Source organism: Centruroides vittatus, unplaced genomic scaffold, assembly GCF_030686945.1.
Source record: "Centruroides vittatus isolate TY-2023 unplaced genomic scaffold, ASM3068694v2 contig_181, whole genome shotgun sequence".
Lineage (NCBI taxonomy): Eukaryota > Metazoa > Arthropoda > Arachnida > Scorpiones > Buthidae > Centruroides > Centruroides vittatus.
In genome coordinates this window covers 906536-923017 of record NW_027121109.1, presented here as the reverse complement: position 1 = coordinate 923017, position 16482 = coordinate 906536, and positions in this window count along the sequence as shown.

Genomic DNA, 16482 nt, shown 5'->3' with positions numbered 1-16482 from the left:
CTCTGTACTTCATACTTTCCCTGTTAACAACAGAATTATTAACAGAACAACAGATTTACGTAATGCTGTTCTGGAGAAAATATTTGTATAAAGTCACACGAGTTTCGTCGAGACTGGAAGTTAGTAGATAGTTAATCGGGGCCTGCATCTCTTAATCTTTTCATATCTGATTTCACTTTCACCCTTCTGACACCGTGCTCGAAATTAAGAAAGGACAGGCAGACACAAGACAGATGAAAGCGAAACCGAATATGAAAAGATTTGGAACAGGAGTTCTCGATTAACTGTATATGAACTTCCGGTCTCGAACGGAAGTCACGTGATTTTAATTTCAAAATTTTACCATGAAACGAGTTAGACAGATGACCGGCATGACTCTCTTGTTAAAAGAAAAAGCATGATGTACAGGGGTAAGTCACTACTGATTTGAGGTGGTGAGCATATACTTTTAGTGAAATAAACTAAAAATATGATTAAAAATTACAGCCCGGCGTTTTAATCATGTCTCATTAAAACGCCGGGCATAACAACTAATTTCTTGTTATGTAATATAATGCTTCTGAATTTTGTAAATGAGCTAATAATGTAGCAACTATAAATAGTAATAAAAATGTATAAAGTAAGCCTTATAAGAATATTTTCTGTTGAAATATTATGTGATTTACATTTCAGAATTATCCTTTATCTAATTAAATGTTCTTTGTGCTTCTTTTTCATGAAAAGAAGAAGCATAAAGAACGATTCTGATATTGTGCACAGTCTGAGAATCCAAGCTCAAAGGAGCCCCACACTTTCAAATTTATAAGAAAACTAGCTGACCCGGCCACACGTTGTTGTGGCTCAAAATGTATCTATTATAAATGTATAACACTTCTCCCGTGGGGGGAATTTCAAAAAATCCCTTCTCAGTGTACATTCTCTTGACGTACCCTATTAAAACGCAATCAAAAACGCATCTAAAATAGTATAATAAAAGCCGAGTTCTTCACAGTAAGCCTTAATCCCGTCACTTTTCCCGCTGGGGAATATCGAAAAATCCCTTTTTAGTGTATATTCTTTTGACGTAACCTATTAAAACGCAATTAAAAATGCAAAAAACCGCATGTAAAATAGTATAATAAAAGCCGAGTTCTTCACAGTAAGCCTTAATCCCGTCACTTTTCCCGCTGGGGAATATCGAAAAATCCCTTTTTAGTGTATATTCTTTTGACGTAACCTATTAAAACGCAATTAAAAATGCAAAAAACCGCATGTAAAATAGTATAATAGAAGCCGAGTTCTTCACGGTAAGCCTTAATCCCGTCACTTTTCCCGCTGGGGAATATCGAAAAATCCCTTTTTAGTGTATATTCTTTTGACGTAACCTATTAAAACGCAATTAAAAATGCAAAAAACCGCATGTAAAATAGTATAATAGAAGCCGAGTTCTTCACGGTAAGCCTTAATCCCGTCACTTTTCCCGCTGGGGAATATCGAAAAATCCCTTTTTAGTGTATATTCTTTTGACGTAACCTATTAAAACGCAATTAAAAATGCAAAAAACCGCATGTAAAATAGTATAATAGAAGCCGAGTTCTTCACGGTAAGCCTTAATCCCGTCCATCTCCCCCCACTGGGGGGAATTTCGACATGTATATTATATAAAAACACGTGCGTATTCGAATGCAACGTTGTGTCAAAATTTCAAAGGAATCGGTAGGAACAAACGAACGTTATATTTTATTTATATAGATAGATAGAAAATGATCTGCTTCAGTCCATTCTCACAGAAAAGCATAATGCCGCACAGAAAAGCAAACTTAGGTCGTCGGAAGTTAGCGCCATCTGTTGGACATAAAAGCCTTAATCCATATATAAATATATTTTTGAAAGGGGCGAAATGGTGTAGGGGTATGAAAAATAGATAGTAGCCGATTCTCAGACCTACTGAATATGCATATAAAATTTGGTAAAAATCGGTAAAGCCGTTTCGGAGGAGTAAGGTAACTAACATTGTGACACGAGAATTTTATATATAAGATTTGATTATATAAGTGATCTTCCCATAATTATTCTTCAAATATTGTGCTTTTATATTTTTTTCTTTGAGCATTTAGAGGGTTCAGCCATTCTACCAATTGTGCCAGGATAATTAAACGCGAAAACGTGCATGTCGGACGTTTAGCGCCGCTTTCCTATAAGCCTAGAAGTTTGACAATGGCGTTTGGAATGTCGAGGATGATTCCACTGACTTTCCAAACGCCATTGTCAAACTTCTAGGCTTATAGGAAAGCGACGCTCAACGTCCGACGTACAAGTTTTAGCGTTTAAAACTTTGGCCTCAACCTCGCTATTCATTTAACTTTTTCCCCCCTTCAAAATATCCATTTTGGACTTTAAGTTCGTCTTCAGTTAGAGTAAAATGCTATCACAGGGGAAAATGTTTCTACTATTTTACATATTTAACTGTAAATCATCAATTTCGTTCACACAATTAAATATATTTTCTACACCACAAAATATGTAAATGACTCTTTAAATTTCTTTTTAAGTCATTTCCTCTTTCTCCAGAGTTTTTGCTTTATATAAATTCATTTCCCATATTCAACCCATAAATATTCGATATTTATGTATATTATTCAAATACACAATGCCTGGTAGTTAAATAACATACATAATTATACTTTATGGTTCTGATACGTTTCTGCAATCTCAGTTTTAACGTCCTATTAATCTACTAATTTCTTCTATTGATATACTACAATAAATATGGAGTGACGCTCTATATTTATATATAAAAAATTTTTTATAATATTTATATATATAATATACTGTATATATATAATTCTTGTAACGTGTAGAAGTTTTAACCACAACCGGAATTCCTATTGTAATAAATAAAACACCTACAATTGTGTAAATGTTTAGTCAGAATAATGTAATGTTACGTACGTTTGACGTCATTCCTGTATTTTTCTTTGTAATGGAAGCGTGAAATGACGTCAAATTGACGTAGCATTGCATTGTATATTCGTCGTACGAATGCTAAAAAAAAAACTCGTCACTCTATTATCGACATTTAAATGAAAAAAAAATGAAATTATTGAATTGGAATGAGCAGAAAAGCGGTGCATCCTTTTCGTGTAAAATGTACACCTAAATCAATTATTACCGTTATAGAAGGTAAAAAATGATGTCAAAATGATGTAATGTTCATTATTTTGGCAACCACGATGCACCTGTAGCATATTTTTCTACTTGGCAGCATAAGTTTTTATTTCTATTTTTGCATTTTGAAATGTATAATATACTTTGTGATTGTTGCAAGGAACAATTTTTACCTAATAATTTTTCAATACTATTAATTTGTGATACATAATATATTATTTTATCTGCCATAATAGCTAACTTTTTTCTGTACCTTTGAACAACCTATCTCGTACCCCCAGGGGTACGTGCATCCCGGGTGGGAGTCGCTGACACAGAGTGCTAAACCGGTTACTACAGCTGAGGTGAATTGAAGTACGGCAGCCATGACAGTACTTCAATTCAACAGTTTCGGTGGACTCCATCTATTGACTAAATTTAAGTTAATGATAACTGAAGATATTTTGCAACTTACAAGTTAGATAAAATCAATGAAGTTGTTTTTTCATATACAATGTATCAAAATATATTGTGTAAAATTTATTATAACTATTATATTATTTCATAAAATTACAGTTTTTTAGAAAAATTTTACAAATAAAACATTATAATAATTTTTATTAAATAATAATAATAATAATAATGTTAATATATACATATCGACATTACATTAAATATTAAGCATAAAGTTTTACAGTGCAATGCAAATATATTACACATACTGTATATCATATTTAGAAATTAATGATGTGTATCACTGTCCTTTAAATATAATCATTTTAATCATCTCTAATTTTAATATTTTACATTTGTTGACTGCAGTAACTAAAAATACAAGTACTTGTGTTGCCATGGGAGTATCATCAGCATTAAGATTTCCACAACCAAGATCAATATATCCTATTACTTCTTTCCCATCCTAATCAACTTGTTTTTTAATTGACATTTCATCAATAATTAAGCAACATAATAGCGGATGGGTTGAAATGAAATTCCCGAACCTTTCTTGTGTAACTATTGGTACAGTACAATTGGTGGCGGCACAAAAATTTGGCATGATTATTTCTTACTACGATTCGCTATCAACCAACGAAATAGAATAACCCACCGAAACTGTCATGGCGTCCTTCTATTCAATTAGCTTCAAAAAGTGGCATTGTAATCACTGCTACTGGCACTTTATGTTATTCTATCTCGTTGCATGCATACTACACAAAATGTTTGATCAGAACGACGATTATCAGGATGACAATAACTGTTCTGTTTCTCATGGTACTCGTAGATCGCTTCGAGTACACATTTCGGTACTTTTTCCGTCAACCGCCAGTCATTTTTACTACTAGTATTAGTGAAATCGATATTTTATTTCGTAATTCTCACACGTTTAATATATTGCAATAAATATGTTTATACACGTTTATACATTAGAATATGCTGATCGTAATTCAAATCCTTTCGAAAACGATTCAGACGAATGTTTTGTGTATCTACTGACACAATTTCTACACCATAATATTTACTGATAATAGAAAGTTCTATTGCACCACCCCAATATTTTACGTTAAGGATCCACGAACAATATTTTTTATTGCGTTTTTCTAGAAATGCTTCATTAATAGTTTCAGGATTAGCAGCTACTGTATCTACTGAAATTTATACGGCATTGTATTTTCATATACAATGCCGTATAAATTTTCTATTACACAATTTACTAATTTGTGAAATTGGACATTTACCGAAACTCACGCAAGCTCAATTCTCAATTCTAACTCTTTTCACTCTGTGGCACTAAGAGGGCCTCTTTTATCCAGCCCATTACGAGTTCGGCTAGGCTCACAATGGAGCGGCCGGGTAATAAGGAACGGGGTCCGACATATCCGGACGGACCATCCCCCGAATAATTCCTGTGAATTTATCGACCCGTCCGGTGTCGGACTCTGGTCCCCCAGAGCGGTAGGCTACTATCTTGACTGCTCGGCCAACCGCCCGTCAATCTCATGCAAGCAGTGTTTCTGTACCCAGAAATCGCTAAAAAGATAAAGCGCGTAATGGCGTAATGACGGATCTAATAAATATAATAAATTATATAACGGAGAAATAAAGTTCTCAAAATTAATAAGATTCATTGCAGTTGACGAATCCACCGTAAAGTTGGATTTAAGTTCTAACATGCAGCGATATGACGTCATTTTGTCGCACGTTAGATGATTATCGAATATGTCAAGTAATTATAATAAACATTTTATAATATAATTTTATATTAACACTATTTAAAAAGAGTTCTCGCGAATCGTTCAAGATATTATTTAAATCTTCCGAAATTTTAAAATTTAATTTTCTGAATTTCTGACGAATTGGCAACATTGTACGTTTTAACGATGGCGGTGGGAAGCGCGCGTGTTTTGGAAGTTGTTCGTAAGAAGTAAAGAAGGTTAATTTTAGCGTAAAAAGGAATCCATTTTGCGTATATTTCTGACGAATTTGATGATATTACACCCGCTTCTTCAGTTTAAGGTACCTTAAGGTAATTGCTTTGTTCAATTTCTCGTTCATTCGTAAGCACGTTAATTTATTGATTTAGCTTTAAGTACGTATTTAAAGGTAAGATTCCAGCTCAATGAGTGGGTAGCGACTCGCCATTCCTAACTACAGTCTAACCTATATATGAATTTTATGATAATACGGGGGTATATCAAATAGAATATTGGGCTCAATTCTAGGACCGGTTAGATTTACCTTAGGTAGCCAAAATGGCGGCGGTCGCCAATGTGGTCGGCATTTCTGGTCGCCATTTTGAATTCTACTACGTAATGTGTATTAATTAAAATAATACCATGTGATTTATTTTTTTTTTCTATTAAGATGGTAGAAAATATTCCAAACATTATTAAATATATAAAAAGAATAAAAAATAAATTTGCGTACTTATCACTAGTTTTTTTTTACGACGTTTTATTTTTTCCGATGTAGATTCCTTTTCACATGTTGATTTTCTTTTGCCATTCCTATTTTTATCCCTATTATCTGTTGTATTTAGTTTATTTCCTTTTTGTTTTTTCAATTTCCTTTTATTTATAGTTACTGGAGCAGCAGGTACACACACAGGTTCTTTCCATATTGCTATTTTTCTGGAACCGGGATATATATTGGGTAAATGCTTAATAAAAACAAAAAACGGTTAGGGCAAAGGAAAAGGTGTCCAGTATAGCTGGACACCTTTTCCTTTGCCTTAACCGTTTTTTGTTTTTATTAAGCATTTATAATTGCGTTTTATACGCATTCTTTTTTAATGTCTCTCGTCTAGGGGTTAAAACAGTGTACATATAGTACACACTCGTCATTAAAGCCTTCCTACGCCTCTTTTATGTCACTTATACAGCGACGAACGCTTTTACCCTAGATGCTGGCTGCTCTTATATGCAAGTTGAATTTTTGTAACAAATTATAATGGAAACGCAACTGGTACTTTTTATAATTGTTACTTTTTATTTAGGTCGATTTGTAATAAGAGAGATGATGAGCAAAATACACACAAAATGTACTGTACGTTTTAACGGTGACCAACAAGTCGACCGTAGAAGGCTCGAAAAACACTTTTAGTTTTAATATGAATATTAAATATATATTTTTCACGGATAATTGTTTGAACTGTTAGCTATTACCTAAGGGTTGGAACCTATGTATAAGATAAATATGGAAACTAATCCACACAAAGAACTGGTCGTTATGTGGATGGTTGTTGGTAGATTATATTATTTTAGTAGTATTTTTGTTCGTGTGACGTCAAGAAGTAAAATTATTTTTTTGTTATGGTAAAAATATTTGTTTGTTTTAGTGTATTTAACAAACAGGGATAATCGTTACTTACCGTGCAATGAATGAATACAATTATGTTTGGTAGCATAATTTTATTAAAGTGGATTATTAAACTATTATAGATGAATAGAGATGTGAAGTAGATAATTGGAGTTTTTAATTGACGACACTCGATCACACCCTACTATAAGTTAACGAGACCTGGTATATTGTACAGTTTATGTATTTCATTTTTTATTAAGCTTTGTCAATAAATACTTTCAGTATGATTTCTATTGTAGTTTATGGTATTTATAAATTTGACATTGTTTGTCTATGCTTTCATCAACAACTCTCGTGGCTACTATTTAAGAGCGTTCATTATTTCGAGCTGTAATGGAGAGATGTGGTTACTATCGTGTGCGGATATTATTTATATGTGGTACGATCCAAAAGTTCGGGGAATGCAGTAATCTACGACAACAAAAGCATGTATTTGAAGTTACAGCGTATGAAATGGATTCTACCAAACCATTTCTACGTGTTCAGGTTAATTTCACCCATGTCATGTGATTAAACCGCAAGCGCTGCTGTTTTTTTCCGGAGATAGTTACCTTTGTTTTGTGACGTAATCTAAGTGGAGTTTCAAGAACAACCTCCAACATTAAATTTTGTCAGCGTTTAGGTAAAACACCTACGGAGATTTTAAAATTGCTAAGAAAGGTGTACGGTGATTCTACAATGAAAGATCACGGTGAAGTCAAAATGTTGGAGGTTGTTCTTGAAACTCCACTTTGATTACGTCGCAGGACAAAGGTAACTATCTCCGGAAAAAAACAGCAGCGCTCGCAGTTTAATTACATGACATGGGTTAAATTAACCTGAACACGTAGAAATGGTTTGGTAGAATCCATTTCATACGCTATAACTTCAAATACATGCTTTTGTTGTCATAGATTACTTCATTTCCTGAACTTTTGGATTGTACCATGTATAAAACTTGTATACAGTAGGGACGGGTTGCTCGAGTCGTATCCCATAAGAAAAATTAAGTATAAATTGTAAGATGTATTAAATAAACAAGAACTGTTTTATTCAAAACTTTTGTGAACATTGTTGTCATTTATTATGATAAAATTCGAAACACCTGCACCTTTTTAAATGAAATTAACAAAACTAATTAAACTGAAATCGGTACGACTAAGGAAACCAGTTTCCTAAGTTAGCTACACTTACTACACTTACAGCTTAAGTCGTACTTAAGAATAAAATTAAACAAAAACGACTGAAGTTTATATTTCTTAAGTAATGTATTTAAATATAAATATTTTTATCATGTCAACATGGCATATTTAGTTATTACAAACACAAACATATTTCTGTTGTTATTTTTTTGTTAACTCCAGCACATAGATCAAGCACTGGTGTCTTACATTTTAAGCGCGGAATCATGTTTTTTTCCACGATCTTTTGCACAAAGATTACAAACTGCTGCAAAACCAACTGCTCTTCCTTTTTTGACTGTTTTCTTTTTAATTTCCATTGTTTGTAACTTTCAACTGCTTATTTCCGTTTATTTCCGCTCTTGTTCAGGTTGCCTCTGGAATGCACAAAGACAAAGAAGGATTATCTTTCATGAATTTATAATATCATTTTGCCAATGCAATTTTTCTGTGTTAAAACAATGTGATAATTTATATTTTTCCGCCAATTGAAGTGCCAGTATTCGTAGATCAGCTGCAGTAAGCTCAAAGAAACATGATTCTAAAGAACATGTTTAATTAGCTCTTTCTCCATATTTTCAGTCAGTCAGTCCACGAAGATGACATCTTAAGAGTTGGTTTAGGAATTTCATATTGTCTGTGGTGCTTCATTAAATCTAATATCACCACCGCGTAATTTGCTTAACGTTTAGTCTATATCTTATTGTTTCCGACTATTATAAAGTCTTTTTAACATATTTATGGTCTATAATAAGTTAGAAAAAAAAACATAAAAATGAAAGCAATATTATTTGTTGTTGAATGTACTGTTGTACTTCCACCGACATTCGGCAGATAAAAGTTAATAATAGAGAGAATAATTCCTTAAATCGCACCGGAACGATTTTTGAATCTTATGTTTCTATGTTTTTTGAATTTTATGTTTCTACTACCAGTTAATGTGAACTTAAGTATAACAAAATGGCAGCACTTCCGGCCGCCATCTTGATTATGACTATCAATGAAAATATTTATGCAAATTAGGCCTCGCGGATTATTAGACAGTAAATCCCTATTTTAAATTTATTTTATGTAAAAAGGTAATTATTAAATTGAAAAAACAGATTTACTTACATTAAGACGCTTCTTTTCCCTTTTTCCGACGCTTGTTTTCTACAACAGTTGATTCTGATGGACCGGTTTGATTTTGTTTCTTTTTAGTGGTTTTTTTCACTCTTTTTTTGTAACATCACATTCCTTGCATGTTTCCTTTTTCACTTTTTTATTATTAGTACAAACAGGAGCGGCAGGAACGGTCTCCAGTTCTTTCCATTCGGAAAATCTGCCAGATCCCGGAAAGATCTTTCTTAAATGTTGTAAGAATATATAAAACCTTTCGTTGGGTTTCTTACATGGCCAATCTAAAAACTTCTTGTACATAAATGCATACATGTATGAATCAGATAGATCGTCGGTATAATGTTTCGGTAGATTTTTTTATATTTTTTAAATACCCCCAGAGTTTTTCAATATTTTGGGTGTGATCACCAGTAGTTGGATTAACAAAATTTTTTTGAATGGTTGACTGTTCTATGTTCAATATCGATTCCATGCAGATCGTCTATATGCACATAGCCTTTCCACTCATCGGTCAGGACTGTACTCCCTGAGTTAACAAATTTAGAAATTATCCAGTTTAAAGTGATTTCGGAACGATCGTTTACTTGACAAATAAAGCAGTTCCTGTCTTCTCTGCATATTCTACTGACAACCCATTACGTACTTTTCAACTTTCGTCCTTTTTCATATTTGCGTTTGCATATGACTGTTTCGTCTATTTCTACGTTGGCTTTGTTTGGCCTGCCAATTTTAAATGTAGTTAAATTATGCACAGCAACCATCATTACAAAACGGATGTGGTTTGACCAGTCTATTCCAGCTCTATTAGAAATACATGAGGCTAAGACAGCAGTTGTAGTAGAACAGTCTAATCCTATGTAATGCCACATAAACAAAAAAATTCGATTCCAAGAGATTTTGCCGCATTTTCCTTAAACGTTCCTTCAAAAGCTGAAGAATTGCTTCTACATGTTTGGCATCGCATAACATATGATACTCTGTCAATTTGATAGATTATTTTACATAAATTAGAACATTTTACACACATCCCGTACGTGCTGTATTCCTAACGTTACTGCTAATTTAAAGCCTTTTTCAATTCGGGTATCAATACCCAATTCGGAAAAGTCAGATTCGAACAATTGAAAAAACGATTGAGAGGTGCATTCAGCCCAGAATGCTTTGGAATCAATATTAAACGATCCCATTTTTAACAAATTACTATTAATAAATAACTAAATTGAAAAATTAGGAGTTTTAGAAAACTCAAATTTAGTATTAATGCAAAATGTACAATTCTCCTACTGTGTCTCCTCACAAGGGGCGTTTCAAAAATTAATTTGCATAACACGACACAATCGTCAGCAGCTCCCTCTACTTTGTAAGTCATTTAGTCATTGCATTCGAGATTATCGGAAGTGCTGCCATTTTGTATAAAATGGAAGTGCGCCCAACTTCTCCGGTAAAACTTACCCATCCAGGCAGAAAGTATAATCTTTGTCTAGTTTTCTTTTCTAATTAGATTATAATATATCATTAGGTAGATAGGTAGATCTAAACTTTTTCCAACAAAAACATAATTATTATATATGTTTTTGTTGGAAAAAGTACAGACGGTATTGGGTTGCTTATAACTTCTGATCCTTAAGACCGCCACACACGTTCAGGAAACCTTTGAGGAATAACTGTGCAGGCCTGACCTTGAGGAATTCCTGAACGTGTGTTGGGGAAAACTGTACAGTTTCGGCAGCCTGTACCGTCCACCAGAGTAGAAATGTAAAACCATTTGATCTTCCTGCACAGTTTTTGACTGCGCAGGCCAACTGAATGTGTGTGCCATCGTGTCGTTCAGTTGTGAGGCCGCTGAGTAGTGAGAAGAATGTCTCGTGAATGTTTGGAAGAATTATTTTTTATAACCTTTTTAACTTTTATTTATAAATAATAACGTAAAAAATTTATAACTTGAAAAATTAATTTATCAGGTTATAAATAATAAAGGTTAAAAAGTTAAAAGTTAAGAAATTTTTGATCTAAAAATAATTGAGTAAATTTAAAATTATAAATAATTTTAATATTTAGACAACTTTTCAATTCATTTCCTCAGTTTTTATATTTAGAAAACTTTTCATTTCACTTCTTTAGTTTTCATAAAACATCTTGATACTCTTTAATATCATTTTCTTTTACATTTAAAAAAAAAAAAATTGTTTTAATACTTATACCTGTTAAATGCCTGTTTTAATGTTGTATTAAAACATGACAACTTAAAATAATATTCTAACAATAAGATAAAGTTTAATAAAGTATTTTTAATTATTAAATTATAAAATTAATTTGCGATGATAATTTTTAAAATTTGTACTAATATCGGATGTGGTTGAGAATTATTTATACTTGCTTTTTTTTTTGTTTTAATATCGGAATAAATGAAAACACGACAATTTGAAATAATATTTGACAATAAGACAAAGTAAAATAGGGAAATAGTAATATAATAATTATTTAAATTATATTTCTTACTTATTTATTAAATATCTATACAATGTATTGATTTTGAAAATATCTATTTTTTGTTCAATTAAGAATTGTTCGTAAGATAGAATGTTGCAAAAAGAACAATGCTTTTTAAAATATCTGTGGTAATAACAATTGTTTTTAATATTATCTGATCTTGGACACCCAAGAAGTTCGATGTCTAAATAACTGTAGCTCCAGTTTTTAAAAAGACTTTTCCCCCCTATCTATCCACCTTTAAATAAAAATAATTCTTTATACGTTGAGAAATAATTTAATAAGTTTTGTAAATTACTATGTTCGATCCAGCCAGTTATATCCGATGGTTTTTCGTCTATAAAATTTAACCCATGAATTTTTTTGGTAGTAAAATCGACTTGCCATTGATCTTTCGCTGGTAATTGATGCTTTTTAACAGAATCTATAGCCCAAGATTTCTCTTGAAAAATTAAGTTTGTGATTAGTACCACCCAAACCACTACTACTACTCTTTACACAGACTTTTATGCACATGTTTTTTCCCGCATGTTTTAATACAATTTGTTGCCAATAAATACCTAAGAACAGCCAGTACGTCGTCATCAGATGCCATGGTTGACTGGCTAACAGAGATTTTCCTCCTCGTGTGTGGGCGACAGGAAATTTTAAATTTCCTCAAGGCCAGGCCTGCACAGTTATTCCTCAAAGGATTTCCTGAATGTGTGTGGCGGCCTTTACATATGAAATGTAATATAAATGTATTCCATTATTAACGTCTTACTAGGCCATAGCTGGATAAAACGTGTAATTGTTCTTAGAATACAATATATGGAATATATTTTTATTAATTAATATATTTTATAATGTCAAATATGATGATTTTAAAGAAGATAAAAGTATAGATGAAATCTATAAAATAAGAGACCAAAGGAACAAATAGCAATTCCTAAATACGTACTCTAAATTAAACAAATGCCTGTTGGCTGGTTGGCTGAGCAACGCTTTCTCAAAGAAAGGATTTACAAATCGGTTCAAAAACATAGCTAATATTAGATGGAACAAACCATGTCAAGTGTTCTGGTGTAAATAAATATATCTGAAAAAGAAACTTCCTCTCAGAATCATTGGGAAGGAAAATCAACCCACGAGAACCTTATTATATCCCAGTAACGACAAATTTTAATTAACACTGCTATAGTTGCGTGATTATTCCATCCCCCCTTTATCGCGTGGCGTCTGACAGAATCCATTTTTTATCTTTAAATTGTAAAATTTTTGGCTTTGCTTCAAAAATTATTATTACATCTTTGTTTTCTTTATTTTTTCTACTTTTAAAACAGTGTCAAATATTTTCTTATTGACAGCATTTAATGTAATTTGATATGTTAAATGCAAAAAATAAACATATCAAATTTCGACTCGCCGTAATTTCTCTCAAGTTTCACCAATCGCCATCGGGTTTGTTCGTAAATGCGGAAGAAATATGACACTTTCAAGTGAAGTCAGTAAAAATTTCGTACTACTGCGAAAAAATTTGTCAATATACCTCGCTATACCTTCTATCGCAAAAGTCAATAAACATTGATTGTTTTATGACCCTATTTTCAAATGCTTCTTTCTGACTTGTAAATCGACCAATTAACAAAGTTATTATTTTGTTTTACTCATATGAATGTTGTATTTAAAATTTAACAGATATTTTCTTTATATTTCTACACATGAATTTTATTTTTAATTTTGAATATGATGAGTCGTGTGTTAGGCTTAACTCGATCATCTAATATAAAACTTGACGTCGCTTAAAATATTATTCAATCTATCAAAATTCTTTGTCGATAGTATAGATATAAATGTTTTCTGTGCACGAAATAATGTGTGGACCATCGAAAATTCGGCAATTTACCACATGATGTCGAATGCGCAAATTTGTTTATTTATAACTAAAAATATTCTCTAAATTTCATCAAAAAAATGCATTTGTGACAATACGTAAATGAAGTTCTTATGCAAGAAACAAAAATTGTCTAGTTAGTGCAATTTGTATTCGCAAAATTAATTTTTAAAGTTTTTGTCGCTGTTATTTTTCGCGCGCGACAACGAGATTTCTTGCAGTGTATAATCAGACTTCGCTGAGTTTAATAATAAATTGCGATATCTTGCTTGAAAATCAGGCTAGAATCGATATTTTTTTATATTTTTTGTTGGAAAAGTCTCACAGTTTACGATTATTAAATGTAGTACAAATTTTAAAAAATACTTAATTTTAAATTATTTAGGAAAAGGGTAAAAATTTAAAAAACTGTTAACGTTCTGTTTAATTTGAAACATTTCTTAGCTACATATATTTTCTTATCTTTCGAAGGAAAGAAGTCAGAAGGTTCTAAGTGCATTGGTTCTCCCCTTACAAGAAGCAATTGACTCCCCACTGTGTTTATTATCTTGTCAGAGGGTTGACCTTGTCAGAGACTTTTTATTTTTTTGTTTTGTTTTATGTCACAACTTGAAATAAAAATTGATGAATCTTGCCAAGTGTCTTTAAATTCACCAAGTTGTGACATCAAACAAAACAAGAAATAGAAGACACGGTTTCAACAAAACTATTGAGACTTTTTAATTGAAAAGGGGTGTGGCATTTTTGTTTACATTTACTATCTTCGCTTAGTTTTATTGCTTTGATAGTTAAAAACACAGAATAACAGCTTATATGAATGCGTTGCGGTACTAAATTAGTGCTATATAAATAAACAACCCTATTAAAAAAAGGTTAACAAAATTTATTTAAATCATTTACGTGAAACAGAAAATATAATGATACAGAAAATATAAAATGAAAAGAATTTAAGTACATACATGAAACATTACCGTCCATAACTGCTAATACAAAAATACAGTCTAAAAGGAAGAAAAATTAAAAATATATAGATAACATGAAAAGTACAGTACAATCTGTAGCGATATTTTCAACGCAGGACCTGCATTGAAGAAAAAATAAATAGAAATTCAGTTCTCTTCAGTGCAGTTTTTGCACATAGGTATTACATGTGACAAACATAAAAATTGTTTACATTTCTTACATTTAAACCTTTTATGTCGGTTTTTTGCCCTTCCACATAATGCACATCTTCCTCTTTTATTCTGTGTTTCTACTGAAGTTGTAGATGAGCTGGGTGATAGACATATCCTTTCGGCGCTTTCTCTTATACCTTTTGGAAGTCGGTACATATGCTTTCTTCTATTAATCTGTTCGATCATTTGTTCCATTCCTAACTGCTTTAAGAAATCTTTTTGGCTTATATCATTTGTTGTAATCTTATTACTGTGGTGTATAACGTGTGCATTAACACCAGCAATATTTAAAAAAGAATAAAAAATAATCATTGTCCATCTTGTGTTTCTTTGAACGTCATAATTTGAAGTTAATTGATCTAATGTATCTACTGCTCCTTTGTTCAAATTATAAAATGTAACTATTTTAGGTTTTTTACGATCACCTGTATTATCGTCAATAGTGTCATCATGATAAAAGGAGGACAAAAGCAAGACATTGTTTTTTTTCGGTACATAAGAGACTAAAGTTAAATCTTTTGAAAATCCGAATAGGCTACTATAGACTTTTCTATCTCTTACATCTGTAAATTGAAGAGGAAGTTCTCATTTGTTTTTTCTTATTGTTCCTATTATTGTAATTCTGTTCCGTAACAATTCTGAGGCTAAGCCATAACTGGTAAATCAATTATCGACCGTCAAATTCCTCCCTGACTTCGCTATAAATTTTTATTAATCGTTTTACAACTTCATCTGGTGAATTTGAAACAGAATACTGGCCCTCTGGTTGTTTTCCACAGTAGATTTCTAAATTGTGTGTATAATACATTCGTGCGTCCACTAACACACAAATTTTAATGTCATATCTCTGAGGTTTCTTCGGCATATATTGTCGAAATCCGCATCGCTTCCTAAATCCTTCTAATTTTTCATCTATCGTACAGTATTCTGATATACAATAATTTTGCTGGCAAGATTTTACAAATATGTCCACCATATCCCTCATCGCAGCCAACTTGTCAGTTTTACTTCGCTCCTTTCTTAAATTTTTATCGTCGAATCGTAAATTGTACAGTAAAAATCTAAATCTTTTTTCACTCATTACAGTTCTAACAATTTCAAGGCCAGTTCCATCCATTGTCCACAATTCATCGCAATTGCAGCGATTTAGTTTTTTGTAACCTGCTAAGTATAAAATTTCGATAAATGCTTTTATTTCAATTAAATCAGTTAGGTTTGCGTTTCTTTCTCTTTCATAATTTGGTTGTATTTTTTTAATTTGTTCGTTTGTAAATTTTACTAACATTTCTAAAATATCCTTTCCTATAAATAAACTTCAACAATCCATAATGGAGGTTGCTGTAGTGGCATCGCCTATGGGACCAGGAAGATGCGTTATTATGTCAGGCTGCTTTGTTTCTCCTAGTTGCAATGTTGGAAATTTATTCCAGCGGGTATTACAATCACTCCCTATATAATACGCGCTCTCACCTTCTTGAGAAGTTGATGGTATCATAGTCTGTTCCTCATCAAGCTCTTCTTCCTGTTCTGTATCAGTGTCTTCCTCTCTTGTTTCACAGATATCAGATTCACCTTCAGATGATTCATCATCATATAGAATTCTTTCCATATCCGTGTCTGAAAGTAAAAAGCGTGCTTGCTCCATATTGATGCAGTTGAAAGCAATGATGTTTGAACCCTT